Source organism: Macrobrachium rosenbergii, chromosome 12 (genome assembly GCF_040412425.1).
Source record: "Macrobrachium rosenbergii isolate ZJJX-2024 chromosome 12, ASM4041242v1, whole genome shotgun sequence".
Lineage (NCBI taxonomy): Eukaryota > Metazoa > Arthropoda > Malacostraca > Decapoda > Palaemonidae > Macrobrachium > Macrobrachium rosenbergii.
In genome coordinates this window covers 1610050-1624492 of record NC_089752.1, presented here as the reverse complement: position 1 = coordinate 1624492, position 14443 = coordinate 1610050, and the positions used below count along the sequence as shown (strand labels likewise).

At 34.8% G+C, this 14443-nt stretch overlaps 1 protein-coding gene across 2 annotated transcripts in view; it reads left to right on the top strand.

The window, feature by feature from the left end:
* Nucleotides 1-1582: 1582 nt before the first annotated feature.
* Nucleotides 1583-14443, top strand: part of LOC136844316 (uncharacterized) — a 303767-nt gene continuing 290906 nt past the window's right edge. For both annotated transcript variants that reach the window (XM_067113290.1, XM_067113286.1), the window contains exons 1-2: nt 1583-1730; nt 10040-10118. The gene's annotated coding sequence lies outside the window, so the exon portion shown is untranslated. The remainder of the gene's footprint in view (nt 1731-10039; nt 10119-14443) is intronic.

The following is a 14443-nucleotide window of genomic DNA, read 5'->3' as shown; positions in this document are numbered from 1 at the left end:
TATATATATATATATATATATATATATATATATATATATATATATATATATATATATCTATATATGAGTTCACTCAGTCAGGAACAAAAGAAAAGTAAGAGTAGATACTGAACTTTGTTGGTTATGCTCCTGGATGCAAGATGTTTTTGCTCATGCTCTCTCTCTCTCTCTCTCTCTCTCTCTCTCTCTCTCTCTCTCTCTCTCTCTCTCTCTCTCTCTCCTCATAACATGATCCATCACGAGTGCTCATCTTATTGCACATTTTGGTCCAGCAATATTTGATCAATGGCCGAGGGGCAGAGATATTCACGTATGTTTTTCTCAGCCCCTGTCCAGGTTATATATGACAGGTATCGGTTTCAGATACAAACAGCCTTTAGACAGGTACAGCACGCTCTCAGCTGATGACGTCAGCAAAGCATGAGGAAAACAGATTTGCAAATGGAGGAAAAAGTGGGCATCTGTGTGTTCCTTTCCTTGTGAGGTCTTGGTAATTGAAGATACCCAAAATCTGAATTTTTTTTTTTTGCTGGATATTATAGGGCGTTTTTTGTATCGATGTAGTATGAAAATGGTTCATATTGTTAATGAGATACACTGTGTTTTTATTACCTTTATAATGATTCTGAGGAGGTACTTATTATACATACATACATATACAGTATACAGTATATATTACATACATATATACATATATATATGTATATATATATATATATATATATATATATATATATATATATATATAGTTTGGTATACAATGACAATAAATATTATAGACAACTACAATTTCTGCAACGCTGAGCAAATACATAAATAGATGCTGTCTTCCAGTTGATATGGTTACCATGGTAATTCTTGCTTTGGTGTTAAAAGCTACCCTACTGGAGGTCCTGTGTTGGCAATACTGCTTATTTCACGTTTAAGAAAGCATAGTTACTAAAGGACTGTGAATAAAATGATTAAACTCACTGGGTGAGGATAGTATATTATGCTGTTTGATGACTTGGCTTCCGGGTACAACTGCTCTCGTCTCTGCAAACATTTTGTTGCTCGAAGTTGGCATAACGATAAGAAAAAATAGGCCAGGGTTTAAAGAAAATTGTATATTTTTCGTCGTAAGCGTGTTAAAACTCAAACTTATATATATATATATATATATATATATATATATATATATATATATATATATATATATATATGTAATTTATAAAAGGAAAATATATTAGGTAAATGGGAAAAGCTGTAGAAAAATTATGATATCAGTTGCTGTTCATTTCAAGAAATTTGGCAAAAATTTTCTTACTCCGTTGAACCTTTCTTGGAAATAAATCAGGTACGTTTATGGTCAAATTCGTATTCAATATTCCTTTTGCACAATAACACACGTCTCTTATGAAGTCTCAGATAAATGCCGAGGACATGGATAAAATCAGAAAGTCTATACACCCAACACAACTGTATAGAAAAGGAGATAACAAATATAAAGGCCTTAAATTCAAAGATCTTGGTGATATCTGTGGAGTGTGGACCGGTACTATTTAGTTCGGTGTGGCGCCACCAGGGCGGCGTTGCTCTAACCAGCCGGCGGCTGGAAGTTGATTAGTATGTGTTTCGTGTGATTCTTTTATTTTTCGTTCATTTATCTTCATAATGTCGCCCCACGCAGCTTATAGTCGCAGAGATGAGCGCAGGAATGATTGAAGAGTAGATGGGATAACATTTCACAGGTAAACAAAGCATATTGAATTTGATTTACGATAGTCGTGGATCACATGTTAGCATTAGACACGCTTTCTCTGTCAACATGTCTTATATATTTTCCTGATATTATTGTGACATGTAAGTGCACTGACGAATTCAGTGCTGAAATCAAATAACTGTATCTTATATAGGCCACATAACATTCGGTTAAAAGGATCTTGCTTGTCATTAAACGTGCTTAGTCGTAAGTAGTGGCTATAGGTCTAGCTAGATGTTAGTACCAATGGCTTGCCTGTTAAACAAGTTACTGTGATCCATAAGGACACCTGATGTATTTTGTCAGTCATTAAGTCGTCTTTGCAGTAGGTAGGCCTTGAGGATATTGTCTAAGCTATCAATGTTACCTTTTTAGACAAGCAAAGACAGAGATGGAGTTTAACAAAATGCATTTTACCAAAACTGGTTTCTCAGCTGAATTCTGAAACGTCACCCTTGGTGGGAGAGCATTTCAGAAAAACATTGCTATTATTCGATTCAGAGTAAAGATAGTTTTATTTTTTATATGCATAAGAAATCTTGGTTTGATTTATGTTTTCATCAAACGATACGTCTCATAGATCGGTAACAGGAAGACTATGAAGTTTGGTAGCCTCGGCTGGACCTATGCCTCAAACTACTCATATGGTAAGATGCTCTATCATTTAAACCTTATTCTTAGGGGAACTTAATCTCGAATATATAAAAATAATATATGATAAAAGTTAAGGAAATAACAGCCTATAAGAATGGTAACAACAAGAAAAAGAATCTTGGCCGAGCAAACGCTAGACCTGGATTGATTGATTTCGGTAGACACTTTCATTGTCTTTGTCCTTCTGTTAAGAACAGTCTTATTCCATATAAGCCAAAATTAATTTATTAGGCGGTCCTTCTTCAACAATTCTCTGAATATCATTATAAAGCCTTTTAGAGTGGTTGCTAGCCGTTGCTAGCCGATTCCGTCGCTAGTTTGGCGGGAAAACTCTACGCTTCATACAGGTTTCTTCTTCAGTACAAAAATCTTTGCTCCATACAAATCAACATTTCAGGGTTTTTGCTCTCTCTCTTTTAAAGAGAATATATAGTTATTTATATGTATATAGACTGATTACTAGGGAAATAAATTTCCCAGAAGTCTTATTGGCTTTCAGTATTTGAGATATACACACGTTAGAATGTCAGATTCTTCACTTCAGGTACAGTGGACCTGAGAACAATGATATTTCGAATTGTATCGTACACAAATTGTAGCGGCTGTAGAGAAAACTCGATTGCACCGAAGAAACTTCGGCGTATTCTTTACTTTTTTTTTTCTTAGGCTAATGCATTTCAAGCTCGAGGCAACCGAGTAAACAGGACTTGGGGGATTTAAATGACGGAGAGATTAATGCTACGGAGCATATAAGAGGCTTGGAGTCCCAAGCAGGACCTTTCACAGCGTTCTCGGCAGAGCTTAGCACTAATAGTCAGGCATGTCCCAGCGAACGATTACCGAGATTAATAGTTGAGGCCTTTCTGAGAAATAGTTTTAGCTTGTTATTTTCACTGATTGTTCGGTACAATTATATCAAATAATAACTACAGTTAACAGTTAGATTATTGTGTTTGTGTAATAGTACGGTTTTTTTTTTGGTAATTGGTACGGGTAATCACCATCAGTATATATATATATATATATATATATATATTATATATATATATATATATATATATATATATATATATATATATACGGATACTTGATAATGAGGATTGTTTGTCCTAGAAAGCTTGTAACTTTTTCTAAATAAATATCACCACTAGATGCCATCCAGTTTGAATGAGGTCCTGTTAATATATATATATATATATATATATATATATATATATATATATATATATATATATATATATATGGTGTGTGTGTGTGTAGTAAAAAAATAAGCATGCAACTATATTTACGACCAAACAATAATATTTGCTTCCAAAGAATTCCCCGATCTCACAGTTAACAGTTCGAATGTTGTGCGTTTGTGTACTAGTACCATTTTTTTTTGCAGTGGGCACGAATAATCACCATCAGTACGCGCACACACATATATATGTATATATATACACACATATATATACATACATATATATATATATATATATATATATATATATATATATATATATATATATATATATATATACACGTACACACACGCACACGTAAAAAAATAAGCATGCAAGTGTGTTTACGACCAAGCAATTTGCTTCCAAAGAATTCCCCTAATGCCATGCCCGCAATCACAGGGTCTTTGTCTCCATGAGGGCAATATGAGCATGGCACTTGATGGCCCCCTCGGGAAAACGGTGCCACATGGCACTCATGCAAAATGCATCTCGCAGAGTCGTGTTGCATCACGTATTCAGGCCTATATGTTACGCCTCTTTTTTTTTCTTGGACTTTGCAGATGCGAGGGACCAGAGGGTTGTTCGGCGTGCATTCTGCTCTATCGCTTTATGTAATTTCGTTTTTATGACGTTATTTTTTTGTGGGAACAGTGTTTTAATGGTTCCTAGAATATATATATATATATATATATATATATATATATATATATATATATTATATGATTATATATATTTTATATATATGTATATTTATGTGTATGTATGTGCATTTATAGATACACTTACGTACATATACATACTTATACATGTGTATATGTACGTAGATAAATATATGTACATTTACGTACATAGTACACGCACATATGTATACATATATATATAGCATGTGTATGTGTATATACTCGTATATGTGTGTTTGCGCGTGTGTGTGTGCGTACACACAAACATAATATGCTTGTGTGTATGTATATATAAATATATGTATTTTTATGGAACTTACCAGGCACTATACCTTCGATTTATGCCGTAATTTTTCTTTTAATGATTTCACACTTACGACTTTCACGATTATTTCGTTTTCATGAAAAAAAAAAAAAATAGTCAAATAATTGCCACTCCTTCCCCACCCTCCCCAACCTTACTACTTGTCTGTCGGTTCCATTTTATTGTTATTTTTTATCCTCATTCTTCTCTTCGTGTATCTTTTTTCCTTTGTTTTTCATGCTATCTTTTTGTTTTAACAGGATACCTCCCTCCGGCAAAGCAATCGACTACAAAGGTTGTAAGACAATAGGATTTTCTGATCTTATCCTCCTTTCCAATTCATCTTCATTTTCCTGACGTTCCATTCACAAATCTTGCCTTCGTTTCTTTCCTCCTTTTAGCAAACTACTATGTCCAGTGATTCTATGTACTTTTCATACATTTAAATGCAAAGGTGGAATTTTATCCTCCTTTATTCATCACATTTTCCTGATGAGAGAAAGTGGCAAAAATCGACAGCATTCGGCTACCAGATTTGAAACTTGGAAAGTCAGCAAAATTCTTGAGAGAAAGTGTACATCCTGACGAGTTTCGACGCTGTTCCTAAGCCATTGAAGAAGAACTGGGATATAGTGGTAGAAATCACAATATATATATGCTTGTGAAACAGAACAGACTAACATTCAAACCGCTGGAAGCTAAAAATCTACAGCTGGCAGATGTCAGAGGGAGCTTCGACAAAACTCATTAGGGCCGGAGTCAGAGACTATGTTTACAAATGTTATCTATCTTTAAAGATTGTACCGGACCTTTTGACACCCGTCAGGTGTATGTTTGTCCGTAATGTCCCACATAGCATGCAAATTTTGATTTCTACCACTACGTATCAGTCCTTTGTCAGTAGCTTAGGATTAAAGTTGGGACTGGTCAGGGCCTACATCCAGACTTTTACTTTTCCACCCGTGGTAGAGTTTGATACATGAATCACGAGAGTTTTGGGATTATAATTATATATATATATATATATATATATATATATATATATATATATATATATACACACACGTGTATATGTATATAATATGTATGCATATATATATATATATATATATATATATATATGCAGAATCTACTGGTCACTTTTACCAGACACATATGTAATTTTAGCCATACAATGCGCTCTTAACTTCTCGAATTCTTCGCGCTTTTTGGATGTGCTTTGTAACTACGAAAGCCGTACATCCAGACGCAAGAAATTGAAGACTGTGATTGCCGGTCGCGGGACACGAACCCGCGTCGCCTTAACCACAAGGAGGTCACGTCGGCAATCACAGTCTTCAATTTCTTGCGTCTGGATGTACGGCTTCGTAGTTACAAGCACATCCAAAAAAGCGCGAAGAATTCGAGAAGTTAAGAGCGCATTGTGGCTATTAGAATTATATATGTGTCTGGTAAAAGTGACCAGTAGATTCTGCATATATATTTCAGCCTAAAAAGCAATAAAAACGATTGCCCACTTGGCTACGATGGTGAGGATGGGTCTATTCCAGCTCTAATAAATATATCTGAAAACGACAGGTATATGTATGTACGAGGTAATAGACTTTATCCTCTCGTGGTCAGGTCGGCAACGTGACCTCCTTGTGGTTAAGGCGACGCGGGTTCGTGTCGCGACCGGCAATCACAGTCTTCAATTTCTTGCGTCTGGATGTACGGCTTCGTAGTTACCAAGCACATCCAAAAAAGCACGAAGAATTCGAGAAGTTAAGAGCGCATTGTGGCTATTAGAATTACAAATTAAATATTATATATTACAAATTATATATATATATATATATATATATATATATATATATATATATATATATATATATAATAGTTACAGAAGTAGGCTGTACTATAAGATCATGTTAAAAATTCTCAATTTCTGTCTTGTATATATGCTTAGCAGAGTGTCTTCCCAACTGTAACACATTGGTAAAACATGCACCAGTTTTTGAGAGAAATTTAATATTACAGACAGTTAATAATATATATGTATCCATATATATATATATATATATATATATATATATATATAAAATATATATATATATATATTTTTATTTTTTTTTTTTTTTTTTTTTTTTTCGCAGAATGCAATATAGTATGTGCATATATCTACGTGAATGTGTGGACTTTAGTAAGTAGAGAGCAAATGAATTTTTTATTAAGAGAATCTTCCGTCAGCTAAGCCACACTTACCGGGATATTTACTCTGAAGCCCCAAAAACATTGTGTAGCCACGTAAACGAGAGTAATCCGATTATGGCATGGCGTGGATCGACTCGGAGAGATGCCGAGTAGCACTAGCTTTGGAGAGTGCATTTGATACTCGGGTCAGCGAACGCGGCCAAATCCGTGCATTTGCTGGGAGTGGTTGAAGTTGGTGGGAAAATAGGAAGAGAAGTTGAAATGCGTAATGGGAATAATCAGAAAAAATATAGGAGTGAAAGTATGATTACTGTTCGAATTGTTTTGTGGATTCTTACTCTCTGTTTGTCGATATGTTTGGGGTTTTTATTTCCTGACAGTGATGAAATGCATTAGTTTTTATAGTTCAATACCCCTCGTCACGCCTCATAACACATGTCCAGACCGCCCCGCCCCCCCAGAAATTTGTGTAACATCAGCTAGGACCTCCCCCACCCGAATGAGTATGTTTCCCTTTTTTAAATGCAATAATATATTAAAGTCTAGTTTTAATACCTTGAAATTATTACCTTTAGGGTTTTCTTAATAATTTTATGTTATGATATTAAGGAATCACAGATGAATTTGAAATGAAAATGTTCTCTTATGCAATGTTTAGAAGAGGATTAGTTTAATTTGTAATATTTTTCTAAGTCATATTTATGCATCAAGTCATATTTATGCATTGGAGCTCAGAAAAGGGATGAGTTTATGATATTATTCTGTGTCATGTAATACAAGTAGTAGAAAATGTTGAAGTACAAACAAGGGTTGAGTTTGGGATATTTTTTAAACGTATAATTATGAAAAAAAAATTAAATACCATCTTCTCAACATTACTAAAATATAATAAAAGTCTATTGCAGAATCTTTATTATCTCTCTTTTGTCCTTCTGCATTGATATCGTTTCAAAAGAAGCGAAGGGAAAAAACCTGAAAATGTTATGTAACTTATGGCTGCCCTCCCCCCTCCCACTTCATCATACCAGTTCTCGCACGTTCTCAGCTCATGGTCGCGAGTTCGAATCGCCGACCCCACAAGAGAATTTGTTTCTGGTGATAGAAATTAATTTCTCGCTATACGTGGTTCGATTCCACAATAAACTGTAGGTCCCCATATTGGTTCTTAGCCACGCAAAAATAAATCTGATCCTTCGGGCCAGCCTGGGAGGCTGTTAAGAGTCAGTGACGTTAAACTAAGATAATAATTTTTTTATCGGCCCCATATATTTGAAAAACAAGTTAATTTGTTAAGGATGGCTAGCGAAAGTAATCTTTTTTTTTTTAATTAGATGATGTTTAGATTTTTAAAAGCGAAAAAACATCACAATATATACCCAATATTATCACTGACAGTATTCTTCCAGGAAACATCGGAAGCTTAAACGTGTTTCATTGTATTTTTCCACGGCAACTTCCTCCGTTGAAAAATAATTCAACTATAAAACACTCGTTTTCCATCTCATTCTTTACGCTCTCGTAATTTTCCCTTCTCCCTTTTACCAAAAACATTTACTTTTTTCTATTTTTTCCCTGTTCGTCCGGAGGTTTTAATCAGGAGTAATTGGTCTTAATGGAAATGACCACGATAGTACTTTTATTTGGACTCTGTCGTAATAAGGCAAATTCTCTCTCTCTCTCTCTCTCTCTCTCTCTCTCTCTCTCTCTCTCTCTCTCTCTCTCTCTCTCTCTCTCTCTCTATGACTCTCTCTTGTATAAAGTTTTAACAAATTATAATTAGCTCTATGGTTCCCTACACCTACATTCTTTGATATCTTTTGAATTTTGTCACTTACTCTCTCTCTCTCTCTCTCTCTCACACACACACACACACACACACACACACACACACACATATATATATATATATATATATATACATACATATATATATACATATATACATACATACATGTATCCAAATACTAATGGTTCTTGTATATATATATATATATATATATATATATATATATATATATATACATACACCACATACATACATACATACATACATACACTGTTACATACATACATACATACATACATATTTAACTATCGGCTAAGACCTAGTAAGTTTCTTCAAATAGTAATGGTTTTTATTTGCTTATACGTCTAGATAGTCACCTTTGTCGATTTCCAGGTCTTTGTTTTTTTATTTATTGCTTCAGATCCTGAGACTTTTCAGTCGGGCTCAGTCTTCTTCGTTTAGTAAAATAGAATAGAATATGGAATTCAGGCCTAAGGCCAAGCGCTGGAAACTATGAGGTCATTCACCGCTGAAAGGGAAATTGACAGTGAGGGCGTTGAAAGGTGTAACAGGAGGAAAACCTCAAAGCAGTTGCACAATGTAACAATTTTTTGAGAGGGTGGAAAGTCAGATGGAATGAAGAGAATATGAGAGGAGGTGCAGGAAAAGGAATTAAAATGGTTGCAAGGATTCTGAAGTATTGCCTACAGTGCACCCCTACGGGTTTTTTTCGTTTTGTGTGTCACCTTAAAACAGCATCATTCATTTCTCTTTGTTGTTTCCCCACCCATGGCCATCACTTAAATAGTTTATAGGTTTTCCATCCCCTTCTACAGAATGCTTCTATTTTACCTATTTCTGATATCTTCATAAAATGGATCATTATTCCTCTTATTTTCCTTTCTTAAAACCTGTCATTTTTTCACCGAAAACATTGGAAAGTCTTGGAGGAATTCTAGTGGTTCGGAAAGCTTCTAATTTACTTATTTCTAATATCTTCATAAAATTGATCATTATTCCTCTTATTTTCCATTCTTGAAACCTGTCATTTTTTCACCGAAAACATTGGAAAGTCTTGGAGGAATTCTAGTGGTTCGGAAAGCTTCCAATTTACTTATTTCTAATATCTTCATAAAATAGATCATTATTCCTCTTATTTTCCATTAAAACCTGTTATTTTTTTCCGAAAATTTCCTGGAGGAATAGTGTTCACTTATTTCTAATAAATAAAATGATCATTATTCCTCTTATTTTCCATTCTTGAAACCTGTCATTTTTCCACCGAAAACATTGAAAAGTCTTGAAGGAATTCTAGTGGTTTAAGGTTATCCAAATGTGAGCTGTTTTTCGCAAACATAGACACACACACAAAAATAAAACTGTTTCTCACTCCGTTATTAGTTATGATTTTGAAACGGTGCTTCGTTGTTTAGTTCTTCCCTCTCTTCTTTATAGGAAAGGAACAATCTAAGCCGGAAATATGAGCAAGAAATGGAGCTTCCAACGAGAGAGAGAGAACAAGGCCCAATCTTACGTAAGTTTTTAATATAATTCTACAATTACGGTGCTTTTCTTGATCAAATTTAGTTCTGTTTACGGTTTTAGCTTTCTATAAAAGAAAACTATTGAGGTGGCTTGGTCTGTCCGTCCGCACTTTTTCTGTCCGTCCTCAGATCTTTAAAAACTACTGAGGCTAGAGGGCTGAAAATTGGCATGTTGATCATCCACCCTCCAATCATCAAACATACCAAATTGCAGCCCTCTAGCCTCAGTAGTTTTTATTTTATTTAAGTATAAAGTTAGCCATGATCGTGCGTCTGGCAACGCTTTAGGACAGGCCACCACCGTGCCGTGGTTAAAATTTATTGGGCAGCGGCTCATACAGCATTATACCGAGACCACCGAAAGATAGATCTACTTTCGGTGGCCTAACTTTAATTGAACTTAGTTTTCATTACGCAGAAGTTTGGTTCAACTAAAAATACTAAAAATCGTTTTGATTTTATTCCAGTTTCATTGCTTTTTCCAGTCAGCAGATTGCGTCTTTGTCCACCATCTCTCTTCCTCCTCCTCCTCCTCCTCCTCCTCCTCCTCCTCCTCCTCCTCCTCCTCCTCCTCCTCCTCCTCCTCCTCCTCCTCCTCCTCCTCTCCGCTTCGCATTTTCTTATTTGGGTGAGCTCAAGGCACTAATCTTCCCGGGGACAGAGCAAACTTCAGATTTATGTTTTTCCAAGTAGACTTAAATTTTTTTGCTAAGAAAACAATCGCTTTGCGATGTTTTAATCTTTGTGTCTTGGTGTTTTGTTGTAAATAGGGCTTTAAAATATTAACACTGATGACAATGCTAGGAAATTCACAATCTCGTGAAGAACAGTTTGTGAGATAAAAACCCACAGTTATATAGTAAACAATATCATCATGTAAAAGACAAAACAATAATAATAATAGTAATAATAATAATAATAATAATAATAATAAAAATCTCATGACAGCACGAGTCACTATAATAGTGAAGAAATCCACAATGGTGTAAGTGTATATAAGAAATATATATATAAATATATATATTTCTAATATATATTTACACTGACACCACTGTGGATTTCTTCACCAATAATAATAATAATATAGTCTTATATTTCCTTCATATCACAGCCAGAATACACAGCAGCATGTGTGCCAAGTAAAGATCTCAGCAAAGACAGCAGTATTATATTATGACGGAAGCTGCCTCCCGGCATTGTGCGAATATCATAATGAAATCGTTCCAGGATCACATAATACAACAGTGTCCCTACAGCACGAAAGGCGAGTGTTGATATTGTCTGGATGAAGTGAAGATAACCTCGGTCAAAAAAAAAAAAAAAAAAAAATATATATATATATATATATATATATATATATATATATATATATATATATATATATATATATATCATAGAAAACTTCCCACAAAAAAAATGGTATATACATCAGTATAGAATATATTACCGCTATATATATATATATTTCGGCTTGTTTATCTCATATAGCAGGAAAATCTTCCTACGATACCTTTGGTTTTACATTTGTAAGAGTGACTTTACCGCTGTTTATTCTCTCTCATTTTCTCTCTTGTTTTTCTCAGCCAATTGATGTAGCTGATATTCCATGCTTAAGATCTCGTCTTCATTTATTTTTTTTTTTTTTTTTTTGTCTCTGCTTCGTTTTTTCATCTTTCGTTTTCTCCTCTGAATAGAATTAGTGACTGAACAGTTTAAGAATATATCTTTGTCTCTCTCTCTCTCTCTCTCTCTCTCTCTCTCTCTCTCTCTCTCTCTCTCTCTCTCTCTCTCTCTCTCTCTCTCTCTTGTGCTGAGACAATTTTCTCATGTTTGGCCAATTGACTTCAAATGCTGCGATGCTGACTGTTCCATGTTGGGTGGCAAATGGAATCCTGTCACAAAATTCATTCATTTCTCTCTCTCTCTCTCTCTCTCTCTCTCTCTCTCTCTCTCTCTCTCTCTCTCTCTCTCTCTCTATGTATACTTGAATCTAATTTTCTCATGTTTGGAGAATAGAATTAGTGTTTGTGTTCAGACTGTTTATAAGATAATTTCTTGTAAAAATGGAATCCTGTAACAAAACCACCTAATCCGTTTCATTCCTTTGGGTGGGGTAGGTAAAGCCGTCAGTGCACCTCATGCGGTGCACTGTAGGCATTACTTAAGGTTCTTTGCAGCGTCCCTTCGGACTCTAGCTGCAACCCCTTTCATTCCTTTTACTATACATTAGTTCATATTCTCTTTCTTCCATCTTACTTTACACTCTCTCCTAACAATTGATTCATAGTTCAACATCGAGGTTTTCCTCCTGTTACACCTTTCAAACCTTTTTACTCTCAGTTTCCATTTCAGCACTGAATGACCTCATAGGTCCCAGCGCGTGGCCTTCGGCCAAATCCTATATTCTGTCCATCTATCTATTCCGTTTCATTATGCCTCGTTTCTTTACCATTTTTACACTTGTTTCATTTTGCTAAGTTTCAAATATTATATTTCAGGGGGATATTCATTCTTGGAAATCTGTAAACAGTCATGAAAAGGGTGGCGCTTTGACACTTTCGTTTGTTCACTTGTTTTTAGTTTCTGTTTAAAAAAACTATTGAGATGGCTTTGTCTGTCCGTCCGCACTTTTTCTGTCCGCCCTCAGATCTTAAAAACTACTGAGGCTAGCGGGCTGCAAATTTGTTATGTTGATCATCCACCCTCCAATCATCAAACGTACCAAATTGCAGCCCTCTAGCCTCTGTAGTTTTTATTTTATTTAAGGTTAAAGTTAGCCGTGATCGTGCGTCTGGCAACGATATAGGGCAGGCCACCACCGGCCGTGGCTGAAAGTTTCATGGGCAGTGGGTTATAGTTTCATGGGCCGTGGCTGAGAGTTTCATACAGCATCGTACGCTGTACAGAAAACTTCGGCTTATTTTTTACTTGTTTATTGGTATTTCTGATTTCGAAGCTCTGTCTTGCCATAGGCCACTGTTGTATAAACTAAAAATTCGGAGAATAATAATAATAATAATAATAATAATAATAATAATAATAATAATAATAATAATAATATTATTATTATTATTATTATTATTATTATTATTATTATTATTATTCAGAAGATGAACCCAATTCATACGGAACAAGGCCACAGGGGCCATTGACTTGGAATTCAAGCTTCCAAAGAATATTATGGTGTTCATTAAGAAGTCAGAGAAGGCGAAGGGAAAATACAGAAAGAAGAAATACCACTTATTCAAAAGAAAAATTAAATTAATAATTAATAAATGAATTAATAACATTAATGAACTGATAAAATAATAAAGAAAATTAAAGAAAAAGATCGATAAGATATATCATGATTTCATCACGATCACAGAGCCACAATTAGCAAGGAAGCAGCTGGGAAATCATTAAGAATCCTCTGACGTATTTGAAGGCAATCAGAAACCTTAATTCCTCTTGATCACCCAAGAAGAAATCCCGATGATTTTTACATTTAGCTCTCGTCTTGTTGACTCATTATTTCACTGTCCTGGTCTCATCAACTCCCTTTTTTTTTTTTTATCCATCTTGCTTACACCATTATCTCGCCTCCGTGCTCGCTCGTTATCTTCTCCATGCATCACTGGCGGCGACAAAGGTTTTTTTTATAATGTTATTCTTGCTATTAATGAGTGCATTAGCGTCGTGTGTGTCAGACGAAGGTTTGTTTTTTCAAGTTTTTTTTTTTTTATGATAAATTTTTTTTTTTTTGGGGGGGGGGGGTGATTTTGGTCGTTTGAAGCACGGGAAATACAAGAATGAAATATTGTGTTTTTCTACTTTAGTCATAGTGGTTTCAAGATAGAGATATAAAAATGAGATGAAGAGAGAAGTGATATATTATTACGAGGGTTGTACGGCTAGAAGCGAAAACAGTCTTAAAAGTCTTGTATATTTCTATACACCCCTGATCTTTTTAGTTTCTCGTGGACACATTTCACCTAGTTAAGTTGCGCAACTTTGCATTACTTGGATGGATGAAGATCTATGAATACCAAGCAGTTAAATTCTCTTTTTATAACTGGCCTCTTAATCCACAGTTGTGTATGGGTACTTACATTTGAAAATAAATCTGTACAGGGAGGTTTATTTTCAAATAGATACACCCATACATAAATGTGGATTTGTTTCTCCATTCCGAGACTCGTGATACTATGAGTAATTTTTTTTATACTGGAACTGTTCAGCGCTTGGATTGTCAGGTAGCAATAGAAGGCAAACGTCGATGGTCTATAAGCTATACCTGGAGGCTCGCAGCCTCATCTCAAAATTATTGGTAAGA